We start from the raw sequence: 22,373 nt of genomic DNA on the forward strand, positions 1-22,373 counted from the left end.
AAAGAAAATCCTATCCTGAAATTTCTGTTATTCACTTCCTGTTTTTCTTTACAGTTTTTATCACCTATGCTTTTATCCTTAAACAATGCACTGTTTAGAGTTGCACATTTCTTGAATACAATAAATAGAATCATACTGTAATCTTTTATTGCTTCTTTGCTCAACATTTTATTTTTGAGATTCATCATGTTGATGGACTTGTATAGCATTTCATTGTCTGATTATAAAATTTAATATCTATTCAACCTTTGATAAACATTTGAATGCTTGCTCTTTGCAAATATGAGTAATGCTGCCATAAGGATTCTTGTATGTGTCTGAATATGCTTGGTGCAAGAATTTGTTGAGGGCATACATATCTAACATTAGAATTGCTGGGTCTTCTTGTATGTGCACATTCAACTTTCTAGGTACTCCCATCCTGTTTCCTAAAGTAGCTAACACATCTGAATTCCAACCAGCAGTGGGTCTGAGTTCCAGTTGGTCATCCTATGCCTTTGTCTACACTTGGCATCAAACAACTTCAAAATTTTAGCCATTGTGTGTACTGGTATCTCATTGTATTTTTTTTTTTTGGTATCATTAATCTACAATTACATAAGGAACATTATGTTTACTAGACTCCCCCCATCACCAAGTTCCCCCCACAAAGCCCATTGCAGTCACTGTCCATCAGTGTATATCTCATTGTATTTTTAATTTACACTTTCCAGATTACTAATGAAGCTAAATGTCTTTTCATATGTTTTTGGACCATTTGTGCTTGTTCTTTTGCAAAATTCCTTTTCTCTTGCTCACTTTTCTATTGATCTCTAGACTTTTTATGGATCTATATCTGTTCTTTATATATTCTGGATTCTAGTATTTGGTGGATTATATATGTTGCAATTATACATTTCTAGGATGATGCTTATTTTTGTTTTTTGTTTTGTTTTACTCTATTATCGCTTTTATTTTTCTATGATCTCTTTTAAAGAAGTTCTAATTTTAAAGTGATTAAAGTTATCAATCTTTTCCTTTATAGTGAGTGCTTTTTCTTGTTTAAGAAATAATTCCCTATCCAGAATTTGTTCACATATTTTCCTATATTTTTTCCTAAAATTTTATATCACACATTACTGAATGTAAGTTGCTATTGACTGTAAAAAACGTCACCGTTTCAGAAATGGTAAAATGTGAAAAAGAGTGTACCCTCAAAGCTATGAAAAATGCAATTTTGTTGTTCTTTTATAGGTCTTTAATCCCACTAAAGCTGATTTGGGGATATGGTGTAGAGTGGAGTCCAAATTCATTTTTTGCATGTGGTTAATCAACTGCCTCCTCACCATTTATTGAAAAGTCCATCTGAGTTGCCACCTCTCTGTATACATCAAGTATGTATGTATGTTGGGACTGTTTCTGGGCTCTGTTTTGTTTGACTTGTCTATTTGTCCATGTCTGTACTGATACCACCCTCACTGATTGTTACAGATTTTCTACATAGGAGGGTAATTCCTCCTTCTAAGTTCTTCAAGAGTCTCAAGATTTTTTAAGAATCTTCAAGAGTTGTTTGTGATTTTGAATGGAAATGCAATGAATCTATAGATCAGTTTGTGGGTGTGATATAATAAGTCCTAAGAAATACATAGTTGGTCATATGAATGACCAACTGTGTATTTCCAAGGTGTATTTGGTCTTCATCCACAGTTCCTGAAAACACTGCAGTCTAAAGGTGAAATGGGTGTTTTGTCATGTTAATAAGAGACTTCTGGACCCCACCCAAGGGCAGGGGCTGGAAGCTGAATCAGCCAATGGCCAGTGAGTTAGTCAGTCATGACTATGCAATAAAGCCCTCATGAGCTTCTATGCTTGGGGAACCAGACCTCCTCCTTGTGCCACCAAGCCAGGCCCCAAGCTCCACGAGGATAGAAGCTCCTTTATTTGAGACCTTGCCTTATGTCTGTCTTCATCACTGATAACTTGTATCCTTCATGGTATCCTTTATTAAACTGATAAATGTAAGTGTTTTCCTGAGTATTGTGAGCCACTCTAGCAAATTAATCGAACCCAAGGGGGTGGTCCTGGGAACCTCCAATCTGTAGCTGGGAGGTCAGAAACAAAGGTTAACTGCCTGGGGTTTGCAACTGGTGTCTGGAATGGGAGATGGAGGGTAGTCTTGTAGGACAGAGTCCTCAACCCGGGGAATCTGGTGGTGTCTCCAGGCGGATAGCATCAGAATTGAGTTCTCCAACATCCTGCTAGTGTTGTATAACAGTATAATACTGTTACTGTTGTTACATGCAGGAAAACACACCCGTAAAATTTTTATGAGATTGGGTTTTTATTCCCATAAGTATCATATTTCTCTAATTAGTTCATATCCCTTCAATGTAGTTTTATAATTCTCTTTATAAGTCTTGTACAAATTTCGTTAGATTCACTCCTAAGTACTTTGTTTTTTGATACTGTAGGGGAAGAAAAAGTTTTCCTTGACCCTCTTAGAGTCCCAGGCTGGGTCTGAAAATTAAACTGACAAGACAGATTAATCGGAGAAAAGCATACAAATGTATTGAAGTCTTGCATGACTTGGGAGCCTTCATAAAGAAATGACAATCTGAAGAAAACAGTTAGACCTGTGTATATTTATACTAGATTTGATAAAGTGTGGGCAGTCGTATAGAAAAATAATAGGTTAAGGGATATGAGGTAATTACAGTAAACAGTATAAATGGCATCTCTCAAAAATTTTCATTTTCACTTATTACTGATATATCTAAATGCGAATTATTTTTGTACATTAACTTTTGTGCCCAGAAAGTGCCAAACTCTCATACTCATCTCAATAGGTTATGTACATATGTACTCTTTTCAATTTCTGCCATATAATGTGTCATTGTGCTTTCTTACTTTCTTATCTGTAGATGTCTTATTTCATTTTCTTGCCCTACCTTAGGTCCTCTAGTACGATACTGAACAGAAGTGGAGATGACAGCACACTTACCTTGTACCCCATTTTAAAATGAATGGTAACTTAATGATGTTTGCTGTAGATTTTTGTAAATACCTTTTATCAAATTAAATATTCCCAGTTTACTATGAATCTCTTCTGGATGGCTATTGAATTTTATCAAAGGCTTTTTCTGCATCTACTGAGATCATCATGATTTTTCTCCTTTAATCTTTTAATATGGAAAATTACATTATTTGATTTTCTCATCTGAAACTTGGGTAAACCAATTTGGATTCAAATTGCTGAAATTTGCTTAGGACTTTTGTGTCTATATTTATGACTGAGATTGATTATGAGTCTATATTTATGAGGAAACTTCTGTTCCTCATACTTTCCTAGTCAGATTTTGGTATAAGGTTATGCTAGCTTCAAAATGAGTTAAGAAATAAGCTCTCTTTTTCTATACTCTAGCATAGTCTGTGTGAGATTGGGATTATTTATTCCCTGAGTGTTTGGTAGAACTCACTGACAAAATTAGTTTAGCCTGGGTTTTATGGAAAATGTTTAACAATAGATTCAAGTTATTAAATAGTTATGTGTCTATGCTGGTTTTCTATTTTAGTTTTATAAACTTATATTTCTCAAAATATTTCACTTCATCTAAAATTTTGAATGAATTGGCATAAAAATGTTAACAATGCTATTTTATCTGTAATTTCTACATCATGTGATTATAGCTTTTTCTTTATTTCTCATGATATTTGTTATGCCTTCTCTGATCTTCATCATTTTTCACTAGAGGTTCGTGAAATTTATTAGTGTCTCACAAATCCAGTGTTTGGCTTAATTGGTCCTTTCTGTTGTGTGTTTTCAATTTTATTATTTTATTATTTTATCTGTATTATTTCCTTTCTATTTTATTTGACTTAATTTTGCTGTTCTTTTTCTAACTCTAAGCTTTCAAGCTACTTTCTCTCCTAACATAATGTTTAGGTATATGGTTTCCACTTAACTACTTGCTAGTTTTCTCTCTCAAGCTTCAACATAGAATATCAAATATTTGATACATAACATATAGATATTGTCAAATTTCCATTATGATCTTTTCTTTGACCCAAAGAAAAGAGTTTCCAAACAAATTCTAATTATCTTCTTTTTTTAAAAAAGATTCTTGTCTTAATGAGAATATGGTCTGTATGATACAGAATTTTCAAAATTTGTGGAACCTTGTCCTACGGCTCAATCTATGATTAACTTCAGTGAAGTTTCTGGAGGCTGGAAAACAACTGATATGTTTTTCTCAATCTGTGATTTTGCTTTAGGGCATCACTTTTATTGGGTTCTAGTTTAAACTCCCCACTTAGACCAGACACTAGGCTTTCATTTCTGCCCCCAAAACTCCTGAGGCTGCAAAAATAAATACGCAAATTCACTAGATCCTGCAAATACCAAGCTGGCAGAAGCTGCCTTGGGCTCTGCTCACTTTCTGGGTTCTGACCTTGACCTTGTCTTAGTGCTATTTCTTAACTTCTTGGAGTTTATAGGTGCCTTCTACAATATATTTTTAGTATTTTACCCAGTATTTTTGTTGTTACTTTAAGTGGAAGAGTCCACACCCCTAGCTGAGTGTATTACTAGAAATGGAAATCCTCACTTATTTTTCATCAGTATTTATTGGGCACTTACTGTAATTGTAATCTGTACAAGGTGGACTCAGCATTAGAAGAGACACATTGACTGGGGTAGAGGCAACTACCAGAAGGTGGTGGGAATCAGAGGTTAAAAATACAGCTTGGGAGTCAAGCAGGCCTGGGGATGAAACCCAGGATCACCGCTGACTAGCTGAGACATGAGGCAAGTCACTCTCTCTGTGCCTCAATTCCTTCATTAATAAATTGGTGTTCATGATAGCAGGTACCTATAGATTTGTAGTTACAATTACTAGAAGCTGAGCATATAGCAGTGGCTCAGAAAATGCTAGTTTTTGACCTGTGGAAGCATTTCAATCTAAAATGGAACTGGAGGATATGAGAAGAATGTCACACATGCACTCTTAGAGGAAGGGAATTTAAGAACTGATACTGATTTCCTGTAAATGCCTGATTTTACAGAAGACTGGGACTTATCTTCTGACCAATGAACTTCCGCCAAGAATCCCTCCCATGCCCAATCAAGAACTCACTGTTTAGACTGGCTGGACTTCCCCCTCTTTGTATTTGCCCATAATTCAGCCCTTCCCAAACCCTCAACCAGCTCACCTGTAGCTGGCTACCGCACACATTTCCCCAACTGCAATTCCTCTGCTATTCCGGAATAAACTCAATTTCTGGTAATTAGAGCTTATCTCAGTTTACCTCTTTATTTAGGTTGACAGTCCTCACAGAAGAGATGCAAAAGCAGGGAACAACAAAGTTATTTCTCTAAGATTCAATCACCTCCTAGGAGCTGCCAGCGTAAGACTTGGCACCACCTTCCTTCCTACTGCAGGCCAGGGAGAAACTCAATTCTTATTCTAGGGATTTCCTCCAAGAGACCCCTTCTCCCTCCTGACTTAGACTGGCTTCTCAATGAGTTTTGAGTGTTGGAAATTGAAGAGTTGTAAATTAAAAAGAAGAGGAAATGTCATGCAGGCTACTTCTGCTTTCCTAAAGTTCCTTGAGACAAGCAGAAAGGCTGAGTGCATTCTTATGAGGGGGAAAAGACAGGGCAGAAAAATATAAGTTAATGTTTTAAAAGTATCCTGTTGCAAAATGAACAGCTAAAGCATACCAGCTAGAAGGAGCCAAAAAAGAAAAAGCACCTGGATGCCAGGCAGCTGAGGTCTGCCTCCAGTGGATCGCGAGAGACAGGGGGAGGGCCTGATTGCTGGAGGGGGGAGGTGGTGCAACTGCGGAGACCCCTGAAGGTGTTTAACCAGGTTCTAGCTTTAGAGGGTAGAAACGAAAGGAACTGATAGGCATGAAATGCCGAGTAGAGGGAAATGAGACTGCGCCCTCTGGGGTTTCTGACGAGGGTGACTAAATGGATGATGGTGCAGTTAACCAAGAAAGGAGATGTGGGAGGAGCTGGTTTGAAGAAGCCAACATGATAGGCCTGAATGTGATGTCACGTGGGCCCCGCCGGGGACGTGTCTAAAGCCACTGAGCACAGGCATGTGGTTCTCAAGAGTTCTGGCTCAGGAGAGAAGGGAGTTTCAAGAAGGAAACTGAGCAGTAGCATCGTACCCTACAGAGCTGGGGGAGAGAACCTGAGAGAGATCCTCTGTATTTGGCATCCTGAAGGTCAAGCCGACTCTAGCCTGAGCCGCTTCAGGGTTGAGGAGCAGCAGACACAAGACTGTGAGGAAGTGAAAAAGCAGAGACTCCTCTTTCCAGGTAGCTTGGCTGGGGCCTGAAGATGTGACATCCTGAGGGAATAAAGGAACAGAAAAACTGCTTTTCCTTCCCTCCCCTCTTCCTCCTTCTTAAGTGGTGGGAGAAGCACAAGCCTGCTTAAAACTAAGGGATGAATCCAGAGCTGACGAAGAGGGACGTTTAGTGGAGTGAGGTTGCCTCCATGCATTTGGAAGGTGGTGGCGTCGGAGGTGAAGGAGCTGCTTTCCGGTGACCTTTCAGTGGAGTAGATGGGAATTCACTGGCAACCCACGTGCTTCTTAGGTGTCAGGGGAGGGAAATGAAGGGATTATCATGCAAAAAAAATTTAATGAGTCCCTGCCTTACTTAAGTGGTGGTGTAAATTAGGGAGACACCAGAGAATGAGGAAATATTAGAAATGGGTACCAATCCTTCAGGGTGAGGTATGAATATAAGGTTGTTTGGAGAAAGGGAAGGGATGTCTAGGGCTTCCTGAATGATGAAAAGAAGGAAAGAAGTTTGGCAGAGTATTTCCCTCCCAAGGCAGAGGCAGTGAAAATAGCCTGAGAGAAACAGGCTATGCGGTCACAACAGAAGAAAGAGAGGAAACAGTAGCAGTATGTTGCAGACACTTCACGGGTGATCATGTGCAATCCCCAGAACAAACCTGTGCTAAAGTCATTACTGTTTCCATTTGGGTGATACAGACACTGAGGATCCAGTTCTTTTCTCACTTCTATTCCTCTTCTCCATAGCGGAGAAAAGTGCTTTGAAATATGGAGGGGTAATTGCAGACCTTGTCTTTAAAAATTTTTATTTCTCTTGTGAAGCCAGATTGAAAGGCATAGAAAAGAGGAAAATTCCTAGTGTGCTTGGGCCAGAGAGCCTACCCTTTCTTTGTAGAACCTAAAGTTTGGCTGAATGCTAGAGAAACGCCGAAGGAACTTGGGTGAGGAAGTGGTTGCCCTGTTCCTTTGTAGAACCAGAAGGGGTGGTGGGGGGTGAGGGGGCTGTGATTGGGAGCCAGTTTCCTGGGTCCCAGCCCGGTGTAGTCACACCACACACCAACTGCGCTGTGGCTGGGTTCATCGCAGGACATTTACACAAATGGCTATTTTTTAATGTCCTCAATGTTATTTACATGATCATCCAGAGTGCATACTGAGAAGTTAACAGGCATTTGGAAGTGACACATGCACTTCCATTCATAACTTTAAATAGAATAGGTGGCAAAAAGATAAAAACCAGTGTGCAACGGTGGTGCACACACTGACAATCCGCTTCTTAAAAGCTGTATTTTTAAAAGGAAATGGGGACGTGGAAAGAGAGGAAAGTAGCCAAACAGACACAGTACTGGTGACCAAAAGTGGATTATAAAACATTCATGCATACAACTTTTTTGCCCTTCAATATTTGTTTATGGCCATAGGTTCTAAGTTCCACGTGACGCGCCGCAGGGTTGCCACGGGAACCCGCAGAAAGTTTTTTTTTTTTTAAGAAACGTAACTCAAGGTCTGCAGCAAGTACCACAGAGGCCAGGCGACGGCCGCGGCCCGGTGGGTTGGCGCGGGAGCCGCGGCCCTGGAGGCGGTGGCGGAGCGAGGCGTCACGTGGCCGGGGAGGGGCTTGTGCGCTGCCCGCCCGCAGCTCGGCCGCCGCCGCCGCCGCCGCCGCGTCCCATTCATGAGGGCCGCCCGGCTCAGCTGCGGCCCAGGCAGCTCCCGAGGCAGCGGCGGCGGCGGCTGCGGTGGGCTCCCGGGCTCCGCGCGCCTCGCCGGCCGGCCCCACCCCCTCGGCCGCCCGCGAACCCGCCGTTCAGCCGCCGCCTCCCTTCGGCAGCCCGCGGGCGCCGGCGCGGGTTCAGAGCGGAGCCGCAGGTAAGTGGGTACTGGGCCGGGGTCCTCGCGCCCCCGCGGCAGGCGCCGCATGTCCGAGCCCCCGGGAGGCGGGGTCTCCAGTCAGCGCGGGCCGAGCCACCCCTGCCTGCGCCCCCGCGCGCGCCACTGCGCGTGGGCGGGCTCGAGCCGAGAGGGCGAACCTGAGGGGGCGTCGTGCGGAGTCCGAGAGATGCGGCGGCTCCCGGCGCTTCCCGAGCCGATGGGCCCCTCAGGCCCCGCTCACCGGGCTTCGGCGTGGAGGCGCGAGCTGAGGCCGGGGCGGCGAGCGCAGCGGCGCCGGAGGCCGCAGCTCCAGCCCGCCGCCGGCCCTGGGGGAGGGGGCGCCCGAGGCACGTGATCCGGGGCCGCGCGGCGCCGGCCGCTTCTCCTCGCTCGGGCGAAACCGGCGCCGCCGCCTCAGGTGTAGACCGGTCCTGCATGAGTAGTTTCTCTCTCCTCAAAGCCCCTCTTCGCAAATCGTAGGGCCCAGCGTGTTAAGGTTACGGTGCTTACCGACGGCTTCTCTCAACTTTTAGCCCCGGCGGGTCACCGTTCTCTCCCCTCGTCCGAATGGACTGTTCCCATTGAAAATTTAGGATGACATTTTGAAGGCTTATTTACTAAAAATAGGACCAGAAGTCACTCTGCCTTTCAGAAAGTGCTGGAACTCTGAATTTTTGAAAATGCTCTCTGAAGGATTACTTAACGAGCCGCTAGACTGATTTCAAATACACATTTGAGGATCGTTTTTCCATGCCTTTATTTATGTTTATAACTGACAAAGAGCCTCCTGCTTTGATGTCAAGGCAGGCAGGCCCTGTTGAAGCTCTTTGCCAGGAGAGATGCTGGGTGTTAACTGTTTGTTAAAACTTGGCTTGGCTAGTTCGCAATGCTCTGATAATGCGAGGTCAGTTTTGAAACATACTTTGAAATAGTCACAAATTATTTAGTGGCCCAAAATGGTTTAATGTGGTGATGGTCCGATCTTGATGATTTTGACTGGCTAGAGAATGTAAAGTGTGGCAGGTGCTGCAGAGCCCCTACCTAGGTACGGGGGAATGACTCGGTGGCGTGGGCCAGCTCCCCAGCGCGGGGTCCCCACTTTCCCTGAAGGGCCGTCGGCCTCAGGCGGTACCCAGCCAGGGTATAGGTAGCAACGGGCCAAGGCCACGTGTGAAAGAGCCTTGGACAGTGTGGCTAGCTTCTGCCCTCCAACTAAACGTGCAGTTGATCGTGGTATTTCACACCAAAGTCTCTCCATGCCCTGGTGTTGGTAGAGGTGGCCGTAAAATGTTAGAAACGAAACGGGTTAGGTTCTGTTTTGTTATTTGATGGCACAGTTGAGAACCAACAGGGAAGCTTCGTGTTTAAGAGGAAATAGGAGCCTTTGAAAACCATTGAACTGTCTGGTAAAGCCACTGGTTAAGGAGCAAATAGAGTCAGCTGGCGCTTTGTGAATTGCTACCAGAATGTAGCAGTAAGGATACTCACCACCCTGTATTGTAATTTTTGTTTACTGACTGAACTGTCTTTTGCACAATACTGAGGGTCTTTGAAGGCCACACTCTGGTAGCCTGCCTGGTACCAGATGCAGTCTACTGAATAAAGGTAGGAAGCAGCAGGCAGCTGTCCTTACCAGTGACCCGTGAGCTGGTGTCACTGCCTCAGTGAGTTCACTCAGCTTTCCTGAATTGTGAGCTTTCGGTGAATAATCTTGGTGATCCCACACATTAGAGGTGGTAAAAGGTTGAACTAAGCTGATGAGCATTGCACTGAACGTTTTGCAATGTTTAGTTTAAATATAGCTTTGTTTTCTGTGTCAACATCTATTTCCTCTGAGTATGCTTCTATGTATACATATTTCCTCGTGTAGCTTAGCTGGAAGCTTTGTCTTAGGAGGTTCAGCTACCTCTCTTGGGTGCTTAGCAACCTGTCTCGAAGTTTTTCTTTTAAGTCTGACCTAAATCAGTCCTCCTTCATTTAAGTCCTTTACCTTTAGCTCCGACCCCAGTGGCTGTCACTGTGTATGGGTTTGTGCGTGTGTACATATTGACCATCAATCTCTAGGCAGTGGTTTGGGACCTTTATTTTGAAAGGTTTTTATCTGTTTTTTTCCCTTCATTTTTATAAGTAATACTTCTGGCTGAGCCCCAGTTTTCTGACCTATCATTTACCTTCTTCATGATGAAACAACTCACAAGTCGGTAGGCAGAGCCTCCAGTTGTCAAAATCCTATATAAAAAGTATGTCTTACTAAGATTTTGAAGATAACTTATTGCAGGCTGGAGCAGCAAGCTTTATGGCTCTATCAGAAGACATTTGAATAAGAAGTGTTCTTGGTGACTTTGCTAGCCATTAGCTGTGCTTTTTGGAATCCACCTTGCCTATCGTCAGTGGATTCTTTATTTTAGTAATTCAAGATTACTAACACTGAACCCTTGTGTGTGGTGCTATACTCCTCAAGACAAACATGTGAGGGAAAGTTGCTCACCTCCTGGGTCCAGATGAAGCAGCCACTTCAGCCAGGCTGTTCTCACCCTGGTATCCCTTGACTGACGACAGAAAGTTTGCGTATGATTCAATGATTCTGCTCTAAATTTTCAGTCAAAAATTTAGGAAAAATTCTTTAGGGGACAAACTGTGCTTGCAATGCAAGATAAACCCTTAATGTGACTTTTAGAGTTAGAGTGGTAATAAAGATGCATTTTTTCTTATTTTATTCACTGCAGTTTAGATTCTTTTTTCCTCCAAACTTTTTGCTTGTATTTATTTTTTATTGGAATACACTATAAATGCACTATATACAATATACATACACACTGTATAGGTTTCAGATATACAACATAGTGACTCAATGATTATCTTCTAAGGCCTTTGAATGCTAAGTTTTGGTGGTCCTATTTATCCATTTAGATTGGTATTAAAATTGTTACTTAGAAATGAGGGCAAATGGAGCCAGAGATCATTGAAGTTAAAAAAGAACATTTAATGTCATCAACTTCTTTCCTTACCTTCTTTTCACCTCTGTACAAAAAGGGCATGACTGAAAGACTAGGTGGTTTATTTTATATGATTGTCAGAAGTAAGATCTTTATTTATTTATTATCATTGATATAAAATCTTACGAAAGTTTCACAAGAACAACATTGTGGTTTCAATATTCACACATATTATCAAGTCCTCACCTCACCCCACCCCATTTACAGTCACTATCAGCATAGTAAGATGCTGGAGTCTTCTCCATGCTGTACTGCCTTCCCTGTGACCTACCTATATTGTGATTGTGAATGATAGTGCCCCTTCTTCCCTGAACCGCCTCCCCTTTGGTAATCACTAGTCCCTTCCCAGAGTCTGTGAGTCTGCTGCTATTTTGTTCCTTCAGTTTTGCTTTGTTTTAATACTCCACAAATGAATGAAATCATTTGGTACTTGTCTTTCTCCGCCTGGCTTATTTCACTGAGCATAATACCCTCTAGCTCCATCTGTGTTGTTGCAAATGTTAGGGTTTGTTTTCTTTTTATGCCTGAGTAATATTCCATTGTGTATATATACCATATCTTTATCCATTCATCTGTTGATGAACACTTAAGTTGCTTCTGTATCTTGGCTGTTGTAAATAGTACAGCGATAAACATGGGGGTGCATATGTCTTTTCAAATCAGGGAACTTGTTTTCTTCTGGTAAGTTCCTAAGAGTGGAATTCCTGGGTCAAATGGTATTTATATTTTTAGTGTTTTGAGGAACCTCTGTATTGCCTTCCACAACGGTTGAACCGATTTACATTCCCACCAGCAGTGTAGGAGGGTTCCCCTTTTTTGCATCCTCACCAGCATTTGTTGTTGTCTTTTGGATGTTGGCCATCCTAACTCATTTCAGGTGACATCTCATTGTGGTTTTAATTTGCATTTCCCTGATGATTAGTGATGTGGAGCATCTTTTCATGTGCCTGTTGGTCATCTTAATTTCCAAAAGTAAGATCTCTCAAAATTGCTTTTAGATTATAAAGGTCAAATGTGTAATGTGAGAGGCTACATAAATGTATTTGAAAAGTGGGGAGCTCCTAGAAAATGATCTTTTAAAAATCTGTTTTGAATGCAGTGCCTATTTTTTTGTTCTTTGAATTTAGAACTGTTTATATGAACCAGTAGTGTTGTGTATTTTCAACATGAACCTTCCAAATCAGGCTTTCTGCTTTTTTGCTGAAGAAACATTGGCTCACAGAAAAGCATACACATCTTAAGATGTTCTGGTAGCTGGTGGATTGCCCTTACCCGTCTTTTTGGTATACTTCAACTGTTCAGAAAGTCTTCTGTAGTTAATTTTATGAACAGCGACTACTGAGTCTGTTGCGTTTATTTCATTCATATCCTTATTTACTTTTTGTAAGAATTCCCTTAATTTTATTGTTTAATAATAATTGTAAGTCGGGGGAAAGGAAATCCTGGGCACAACAGCTCTAAAAACCAAAATCAGTCAAAGGGAGAAATAAAGTTTAAAATCCATTTATTGCTTACAAACTGCAGCCTCGGGCCTTCTCTCTTTCCTGCTCCAGCAGTAGCAAAACCGGCCCTCTCCTCACCTCTTGGCTACTGATAAGCCCTCCTTGCCCAGGTAATTACCCATTGATATGGAAATGAACTTCTCTCCACCCCTCAGGAATGATGCTAATGTACTAAAGCCAAACTTCTCTCCACTCTTGAGCTCCTGTTGATATGCAGATGTACTAAAGCCAGGTGAGATACTCTGGAAATTCTAGTTTTACTGGCAGTAATATATATATTTGTTTGAACTGCCTCAAATTTTTATTATTTTCGACCAGGTAGAGTACAAATACAATTTAAAGGGATTTATAAATTCTAAACTGTTTAAACTCCAAGCATCTTTTTTCTCTTTCCTGTTCAAGAGTCTTCAATGATTCATTCTTACCTATTAGCAAATTGAAATTTCTCAGGTCAGTTATCTCAACTGTGTTTTCTCCCTACAATCTCTTCCTGCCGCAAACATAAACATTTTCTTCAACACTCACCTTCCTAGATTAACTCCAACTGTAGGAGGCATAGTCCTTCCAGTGAGTTGATATTGTATTACTTTGTGATCTCTGTTTGCAAATAACTTGTCTCCTTAATTTTTAGACACTCCCTGTGACCTTGGGCAACAACAGTGGGCTTCCTTTGCTTTCTATAAGTGTTGAACTAAGGGGAGGAGTAGGGTAGAGTGTGTTGAACGGAAGTAATTAGAAGCTAGTCTTAAAGGTGTGTTGGATTCTAGAGAAAGGATTTGACAAGAGGAAGGAATTTTTAAACATGGGCATCTCTGGGTTGTGGTCATGGGGACAGAGGATCTGTTGATTTTAAAAGTAGCTATGGAGGGGAAACAGGAAGGGTCAGACCTCCATAGGTTGAGGTGCAGAAAGAGCTAAAGTAGACTGAGCTGGAAGGGCTGTAGAGACCTGCTATTTGCAGTGCATTGGAAACTTTGAAGGTCTGATATGCTTTCTCCCATTCTAATTTTTAACTGTTTTGGTCCTTGTTAATTTAGTTGAACTTTTAAGTAACATAGGGAGTGTAAAAGGGACATGGATTTGAAAAGTTGAAGAAAGTGATAAAAGATACTAACAAAGAGGGGGCGTACTCTTATCTAGGTTTGAAAGTTACTTGGTTTTGATGATTTTAGCTAAATAATTAATAAATGAAGAAGAGAAACTGAGGGATGAGGCAAGTCTCAGAAATTCTAAGGCTGGAAGTAGTGATATTACCACAAGAAAAAGTAGGCATATGGTACCAAATAACTTATTTAATGACTGAATTTCTGCATTCACCGATTTCTGAAATAAAATTGAAAGGTAATAGATTTAAACTTCTGTTTTTAAATCTGTAGTAAGGTGTTTTCTTATTTTGTAGAAAGAACTGTAATTATAGACAAAAACACCATTGGTTAATTTGGAATTTAAATCTACCTAAAAGACTTTTTTTATACCTCTGAATAAATAGTGGAATTGTGCAATGGCCATTGTGGTTTTTATTTATTTAGTGCATTATGATGTGACATTTATTGGTTCTGATATGATAGATGTGTCCAGCTGTACTAGAGACTTGGTGTTTGACTGATAAAAGGATTTGTAAGAAATATATATTAGGACTTCATCCACAGTTACTTAACGTGCTTCAGAGCCCTGTAAGTGAAATGTATGTTTTGTTATGTTATGAGTTTTTTGGACCACACCCAAATCAGGGCAGACTGGTTTCTTGGGGAGAACAACCTGTGATTAGAGGGTGGGAACTTTCAGCCCCTAGGATCCCCCAACCCCTTAGAGGGGAGAGAGCAGAGGAGTTGCAGGTTGAATCAGCCAAGGGCCAATGACAGAGTCATCTATGACTTGAAGCCCTTAAGAGAAGAGTGTTTTGCCCTTTTTGCATCCTGTTTTCCTGTCCAAAAGAGAGCTTCCACGCTTTGGGAACCAGAGTACGTCCACACACCACCAAGCCAGGCCCCAGGCTCCAGGAGGGCAGAAGCTCCATGCTCCATTATTTGGGACCTTGCTCTATGTTTCTCTTCATCAGGCTATTAAATTGTATCCTTCGCAGTATCCTTTATTACACTGGTAAAGGTTAAGTGTTTTCCTGAGTTCTGTGAGCCACTCCAGCAAATTAATCAAACCTAAGGGGAAGGTCATTGGAACCTCCAGCTACGTGTAGCTGGCTACATGTGAACTCACATACTGTGGTCCAGAGGCAGGGTAGCAGGCTGGGTGCTCTAACCAGACTATAGACCAGTGCCCAGAGACACAGGGGCAACAGGCGAACCCTCATGCCCTGAAGTAGCTTTTAGTCTTGTAGAGGAAGGTGATTCTGTTTAGTGTTGGGAAGGAGAAATGGCTCAGTTGGACTTGAGACATGGTGTGTTGTTATCCAACTTGATACCTTCTCCAAGGATTTTCCCTGATAATTTTGACTACTGATTTGAGAAGTGTACTCCATAACCCCTGGGTTACGTGGGTCTGGTTTTATGAAATGGGGGTAGGTAGGGATTAAGAAGGGAGTACTGCATGAGTGAGTGAAAGTGAGCCAAAGGAAGTATCTTGGAGAGAGCTTTTGTGCTTATATTTTTAGCATGAGAATGTGATGTTTAGTTGAAAGATATTCATGTGCTTGCTTAAAATTTCTTCCTTGATCCAGAACTTTTATCTTTATAGTACCAAAATAGAATATATACTTTGGTAGATAAACAATTTTGTATATGTCTTATGCATTGCATATGCTTGTAAGTTTAAGCCTTGTGATTTTTATCATCATTTCATCTCTGTATGAATTCTGTTGTCCAGGCACGTCTTCTATACTGTGTGTAGTGCAGGTGAATGCGTAACTAAAAGGAAGTTCTGTTGCTGACGAGTTCATAAAGTCTCTAATTTTCTTCTATAAACTCTAATAGTTGATTTTCATAAAAATTTCTTTAGATTATAAAAGTACATGAGATTTTATTCTCTAGTGGTTGAAAATACTAATATACCTGTGTTATTATAGTGGCTGATTTTTTTTTTTAATATTCTGAATACCATCCTTTAAATGATGGCTAAATCTTTTACTGGTATCCTCGCTACAGATTGGAAAAGGGCTTTTGTGTTAGCACAATTCTCTGCTCCAAGTGAATGAACTAGATAACTTAATAGGAACTTGGCTATATTTAATTTTCCTGGTTCATTTGTTTTTTCTTGTTAATGAGACACACCTGAAGCTCAGTGCTGATGCTAGAGTTGGAAAAGAACTTTTCCTAATTAAAAGCAGAACACAGCAAAGCCCACTGTGCTCGTATTTGCTTGGTGTTTATTTTTTTCTTTTCCCTGGTAGTGTTCATTCCTATAAATAGGATTCTTTTTCATAAGACTGCATCACATAATAGTTTTTTTCATCCTTAAAAATTTCAAGTATATGGTTTTGTATATGTAGTTTAAAGATTCAAATACTACTTTGAGGTATATGAAAAAACCCAGTCTCTTCCTCACTACCAATTACTGCTTCCTATGAGCAACTACTTTTAACTTTTTAACCTGTTTCTTCTGGGATTTAATTCCATGTCTGTGTGCTTAATACTCCTGTAGTTTGGTTTTTCAATTTTAGACATTTTCTCTATAGATTTCCATTATGCAAGGTGAGGGGTTTCTCTCTTACATAACCCTCCTCACACACTTTTCCTTCTATTCTCCCAATATAATTGCATCTTCATTTTTACTTTCTCAGTATTCAGTATTAATATTTTCATGGCTATCATTCAAAACTAAGCATGTGCCATGATTTTTTCTTCATCAGTTTAAACTTTTGTTTTCTCCGGGGTTTTTTGTTGGCTTGTTTCTCAGTACCAGTCAGATATCCCAGCCCCCAGTTTCTGCCAGAACTACTAAACTCTTCCTCAGATAGTCAGTACCTCACCTGAGTCCCATTCATGTCTCACCTGTTGGGTCCTATTTCCTCATTTTGGTGGGCACATACTCCTGTAGTGTTTTGAGGAGTTCATGGAGGGTCAATTCTGTGAGACTTTTACATGTCTTGAAGTTTATTCTAGCCTCAAGCTTAATTGGTAGGCTGGCTATAGGATGCTGGAATGGAAAGTTTTCCTTTAGAATTTTGAATTCTTGAGAAATTGTTTTATTTGAGAAGTCTCAAGCTTTATAATTTGTGTTTCTTTCTCACTCTCCTTCACCCTTTCTGTACTTCCCTTTCTCCCAAGTTGCTTTTAGTTGCCTTACTTTATCATTTTTTAAAGTCTCTCCTCAATTCCTCATCTCTTGATGAAGTGCCTTCATTTGTGATGTGCATCCTGGGTCCCTGGACCACTCATAGTCAGGAAGTTAACTGGAAGATCCGGAGGCACTCTCTTCACTTTGCTTCACAGTGAGCCTGCACTCCCCTGGCCTTGTTTTGTACACTCTCACCTGGTTAGCATGCAGCTATGTTACCAGTCTCTGTAGGTTAGAAGGGCATAAAAACACCTGGAGAATGTTGTGGGTGCTGCTCAGGCCTTGTGAAGCTTTACCCCACAAGCAGAATCATGTGCAGCTGTATCTTCATGAAGCGTTTGGGAGGTGGCCAGGACTGGGGTGCAGTTATCTCTGGAGATGTGCATCCTGCCCTGTGTAGCCAAGCCCAAGTGATGACTTCAGATCCTTCTCCCTAAAGAAACCACAGAGTCCTAAAATTATCTGCTGTCATGTTTCTGTCATGACTGCCTTTGGTGGAGCCCACACCAGAACTGGTAGCTCTCCTTCTTTTGTGCTGGACACTTGGTGGGAACTTTCAATTTGGAATATCATATCTTTGAGTCTGGGAAATTTTCTTGTAGTTGACATGTTTTTCTGGCATACTTCCACCAATATGGGCTTTTATTTTGAGCATATTGTGGTCCTTTTTTTTATCCATCTATTCTTCTTTCTTCAAAAACTTCTTTCATTTTCTGTCAATCCCTCAAACCATTCTCATAGTATTTATTAGAGTTGCCCCTTTTTTATTTCTTTACTGTTATGTTAGGAAGTGTAATAATTTGCTAGGGCTACTGTAACAAAGTACCGCAACTGGGTGGTTTAAACAACAGAAATTTATTGTCTCTCAGTTCTGGAGGCTCGAAGTCTGAAATCAAGGTACCAGCAGGGCTGGTTCCTTCTGAGGGATGCAAGGACAATCTGTTCATGCCTCTCCTAGGCTCTGGTGGTTAGCTGGCCATCAGCAGCACTTCTTAGCTTGTAGATGCTACACCCTGAATTCTACCTTCATCTTCATGCAGCCATCCTGTGTGTGTGTGTGTGTGAGAGAGAGACTATGGATTCATTGTGACCAAAGAAATGACAGTAGAACGGTCTTGGGGTGAAAGAGTTATACCCAACTTTATTTCCACTGTGTCAGGTCAACACTAAAATATTGCCCACTCAGAGTAAGTCTGCATGCAGCAAGCCAGTCTCTGCCTCTGGGGTCTTCTCTGCCCGCACAGCCGTCCTCTAGGCCTCTGTCCTCGGCACTGCCACCCCTCCAACCTCTGCTCTGCTCTCCTGCAGCCTTGCAGCTGTGCCACCATGTTGTCCAGAGCACTGGGCAGGGCTTTCTATATAGAGTCAGTAGTAATGCATTGCCCACATGTGTGTAGTGAGCTAGCCTACCAGGGCCTGGTGAGAATCCTGGCCACAGGAACCTTCACTTTATCCACACAGTCATACTAGTTTAGGGCCCACCCTAATGACCTCACTTTAACTCGGTTACCTCTGTAAGCATCCCGTATCCAAACAAGGTCACATTCTGAGGTATTAAGGGATAGAACTTCAGCTTATTTGGGGGGATGCAGTTCAACTAATAGTATCAGGAGGGAATGAACATGAAATGTGTGACATCTTTGTGCTTAACAGAATGTCTGGTTACCACAATATTTTTAAAGATGGTTTTAGTCACATCTATCTTTACTGAAGATCAGAAAAGAAATCTCAGAAAGTAATTTTTAGAGTACAGCTGGAGATTTTGTTCAGACCTGTGTGACTACTAAAATTTCTGCTTTCCCAAGTCTTTAATAACTTAATATCTGAATCATTGTATTTTCTACTTGTTTCTAAAATAAAGGTTAGCAAAATGACTATAGAGAAAAAAACAGTAGCAGTGCCTTGTGAGAAAGTAAATCCTGAGACACTCAGGCCTGGTGAAGCTTTAGTTACATGAACATGAACAGGCAGGTTTTGATGCTCTTATCTCCCATCTTAATGGTATTGTTTCTTTTTTAGATGTGAGCCTTCTTGAAATTTGTTTTTAAAATTCTGTCATCTGTTTTATTGTTTCTGTTTCCCAGTCCCTTTGCCTGAAGTAGCCCCCTTCTGCCCTTCCTCTCTTACTTGCTGGCAGTATCACTGTTTAATTTCCTTCATATCAGTTATCCCAGTCTAGAATTATATGTTTTATTTGTTGTCTCTCTCCCTCCATTAGAATCTAAATGCTGTGAGGGCAAGTATTTCATCAGCCAAGTTCACTGCTTATCCAGTCCAGAATAGAATAGTGCCTGGCACCTCACAGTGGACATGCTTTTAAACAAATCAGTAAGTGAAAAATCCAACATACCAAAAGTTGCCTCACTGAGGTGCTCTTGCTCTTGGAAGTCCTTGTTGAAGTGGTTCAGGGTGCAGATCACCTTGTGATAACACACTGGCACAGCCTTACCTGACATTTGTTTCATGAAGCAAATGTAAATAAGATGCAGCTCAAACTGGAATGATGGGTGGTGCTGACAGCAATGATGCAATTGATGATGGTGACTATCTCCACAGCTTCTCCCTTCATCCACCTAAATGTCCTCCCAGAGCTGTGAAAGGGAGGTCCCTCTCCTAACCTTTCTGAAAATTCCAGTGGGATTTCATTAGATAGTGTGCACAGTAAAGCAGGGCATGAAGTCCAAGCTGTGTTTTAATTGGCATGGGTGGAAGAGACTCACCCATCTCCACAGCCTCTCCCAGTTTCCCCAGGACCCTCTACTGGAGTTGGGAGTGGGACCTACCCGGCTGCACAAACCTTCTCATCTCTTCTTGGCTTCATCGTCCTCAGGTTCTATTTAACTGAGATGGATAGTCCCAGGCAATTCAAAAGAAAAGAGTAGATAAGTAAATTTGCTTTCTGATCTAAAAGACTTCCCTCTGGGAAACTAAGGGCTGCATTCCTGAGAGTTAAATGCAACAGAGATTGGAGGTGGTGATAAAAACTGAGTGTGTGGAGGCAGAGCCAAGATGGCAGCGTGAGTAGGACAGTGGGAATCTCCTCCAAAAAACATATATATTTTTGAAAATACAACAAATACAACTATCCCTAAAAGAGAGACTAGAAGACAGAGGACAAGCCAGACTACATCCACACCCGCGAGAACCCAGCACCTGGCGAAGGGGGTAAGATACAAGCCGCAGCCCGGCGGGACTCGAGCGCCCCTCACCCCAGCTCCCAGCGAGAGGAGAGGAGTCGGAGCGGGGAGGGAGAGGAGGGAGCCCAGGACTGCTAAACACCCAGCTCTAGCCATCCACACCAGAGCACAGACACACTGTGTGCATGGGGTGCTGGAAACTAGGGAAACAGGACAGTAAGACCTGTAAGCAGGTCCATGCAGCAGGCGCCCCTGGGACAAGGAAAAGCGAGTGCTTTTTGAAAGTCTTAAAGGGACAGGGACCCCACAGCTGGACGGAAGCATCCCGGGACACTTAGCCCAGCAGCTGGGAATCCCAGGAAACTCCGGGCGCAGTAACCCCCTGGGCAACAGCTATGAGACCCCTCACGGTGGTAAATAGCCAAACAGCCCCCCGTCCATTTCCCCTCCAGTGTCCCGCCATAGCAGAGTAGCAGCCTGAGGCTGGCCATGCCCACAGCAAGGGAGCTTCCTCCATAGTGGCCGGGCAAGATACAGAGACCCAGTCTACACACAGTTGCCCAACACAAGCCACTAGGGGTCGCCATTGTCCCAGTAAAGAAAGGCCAGGAGCAAGTGGAAAGAGTCTTGACTCTCCCAGCTGACAGAGGAGTCAATAGCATACCACTAAATCTATAAACATGAAAAGGCAAAAAATTTGATCCAGACAAGACTAACCCAGACATCTTCTACATCTTCCCCTGAGAAGGAATCTGGGGAGATAGATTTAACCAATCTTCCTCAAAAAGAATTCAAAACAAAAGTCATAACCATGCTGATGGACTTGCAGAGAAATATGCAAGAACTAAGGAGGGAGAATACAGAAATAAAACAATCTCTGGAAGGACTTCAAAGCAGAATGGACAGGATGCAAGAGACCATTAATGGACTAGAAATCAGAGAGGAGGAATGCAGAGAAGCTGATGCAGAGAGAGAGAAAAGGATCTCCAGGAATGAAAGAATATTAAGAGAACTGTGTGACCAACGAAACGGAACAATATTCACTTCATAGGAGTACCAGAAGAAGAAGATCGAGAAAAAGGGATAGAAAGTGTCTTTGAAGAAGTAATTGCTGAAAACTTCCCCAAACTAGGGGAGGAAATGGCCTCTAAGACCACAGAGGCACACAGAACTCCCATGACAAGGGGCCCAAGGAGGGCAACACCAAGACACATAATAATTAAAATGGCAAAGATCAAAGACAAGGACAGAGTATTAAAGGCAGCCAGAGAGAGAAAAAAGGTCACCTACAAAGGAAAACCCATCAGGCCATCATCAGACTTTTCAACAGAAACCTTACAGGCCAGAAGAGAATGGCATGATATATTTAATGCAATGAAACAGAAGGGCCTCAAACCAAGAATACTGTATCCAGCACGATTATCATTTAAATATGAAGGAAGGATTGAACAATTCCCAGACAAGCAAAAGCTGAGGGAATTTGCCTCCCACAAACCACCTCTACAGGGCATCTTAGAGGGACTGCTCTAGATGGGAGCACTCCTAAAAAGAGCACAGATCAAAACACCCAACATACGAAGAAGGGAGGAGGAGGAATAAGAAGGGAGAGAAATAAAGAATTATCAGACAGTGTTTATAATAGCTCAATAAGCGAGTTAAGTTAGACAGTAAAATAGTAAAGAAGCTAACCTTGAACCTTTGGTAACCACAAACTTAACGCCTGCAATGACATAAGTACATATCTTTCAATAATCACCCTAAATGTAAATGGACTGAATGCACCAATCAAAAGACACAGAATAATAGAATGGATAAAAAAGCAAGACCCGTCTATATGCTGCTTACAAAAGACTTACCTCAAACCCAAAGACATGCACAGATTAAAAGTCAAGGGATGGAAGAAGATATTTCATGCAAACAACAGGGAGAAAAAAGTAGGTGTGACAATACTAGTATCCGACAAAATAGACTTCAAAACAAAAAGTAACAAGAGATAAAGAAGGAATGATTAAGGGCTCAGTCCAACAAGAGGATATAACCATTATAAATATATATGCACCCAATACAGGAGCACCAACATATGTGAAACAAATATTAACAGAATTAAAGGAGGAAATAGAATGCAATGCATTCATTTTGGGAGACTTCAACACACCACTCACTCCAAAGGACAGATCCACCAGACAGAAAATAAGTAAGGACACAGAAGCACTGAACAACACACTAGAACAGATGGACCTAATAGACATCTATAGAACTCTACACCCAAAAGCAAACAGGATACACATTCTTCTCAAGTGCACATGGAACATTCTCCAGAATATGGCCGTACTAGGCCATAAAAAA

General features: G+C 41.7%; 1 protein-coding gene across 1 annotated transcript in view; it reads left to right on the forward strand.

Annotated features, from left to right (window-relative positions):
- Positions 1-7,826: 7,826 nt before the first annotated feature.
- Positions 7,827-22,373, forward strand: part of LPIN2 (lipin 2) — an 89,003-nt gene continuing 74,456 nt past the window's right edge. Inside the window, exon 1 of the mRNA XM_037018314.2 lies at positions 7,827-8,159. The gene's annotated coding sequence lies outside the window, so the exon portion shown is untranslated. The remainder of the gene's footprint in view (positions 8,160-22,373) is intronic.

The sequence above is a fragment of the Manis javanica genome, chromosome 9, assembly GCF_040802235.1.
Source record: "Manis javanica isolate MJ-LG chromosome 9, MJ_LKY, whole genome shotgun sequence".
NCBI classification, from domain to species: Eukaryota; Metazoa; Chordata; class Mammalia; order Pholidota; family Manidae; genus Manis; species Manis javanica.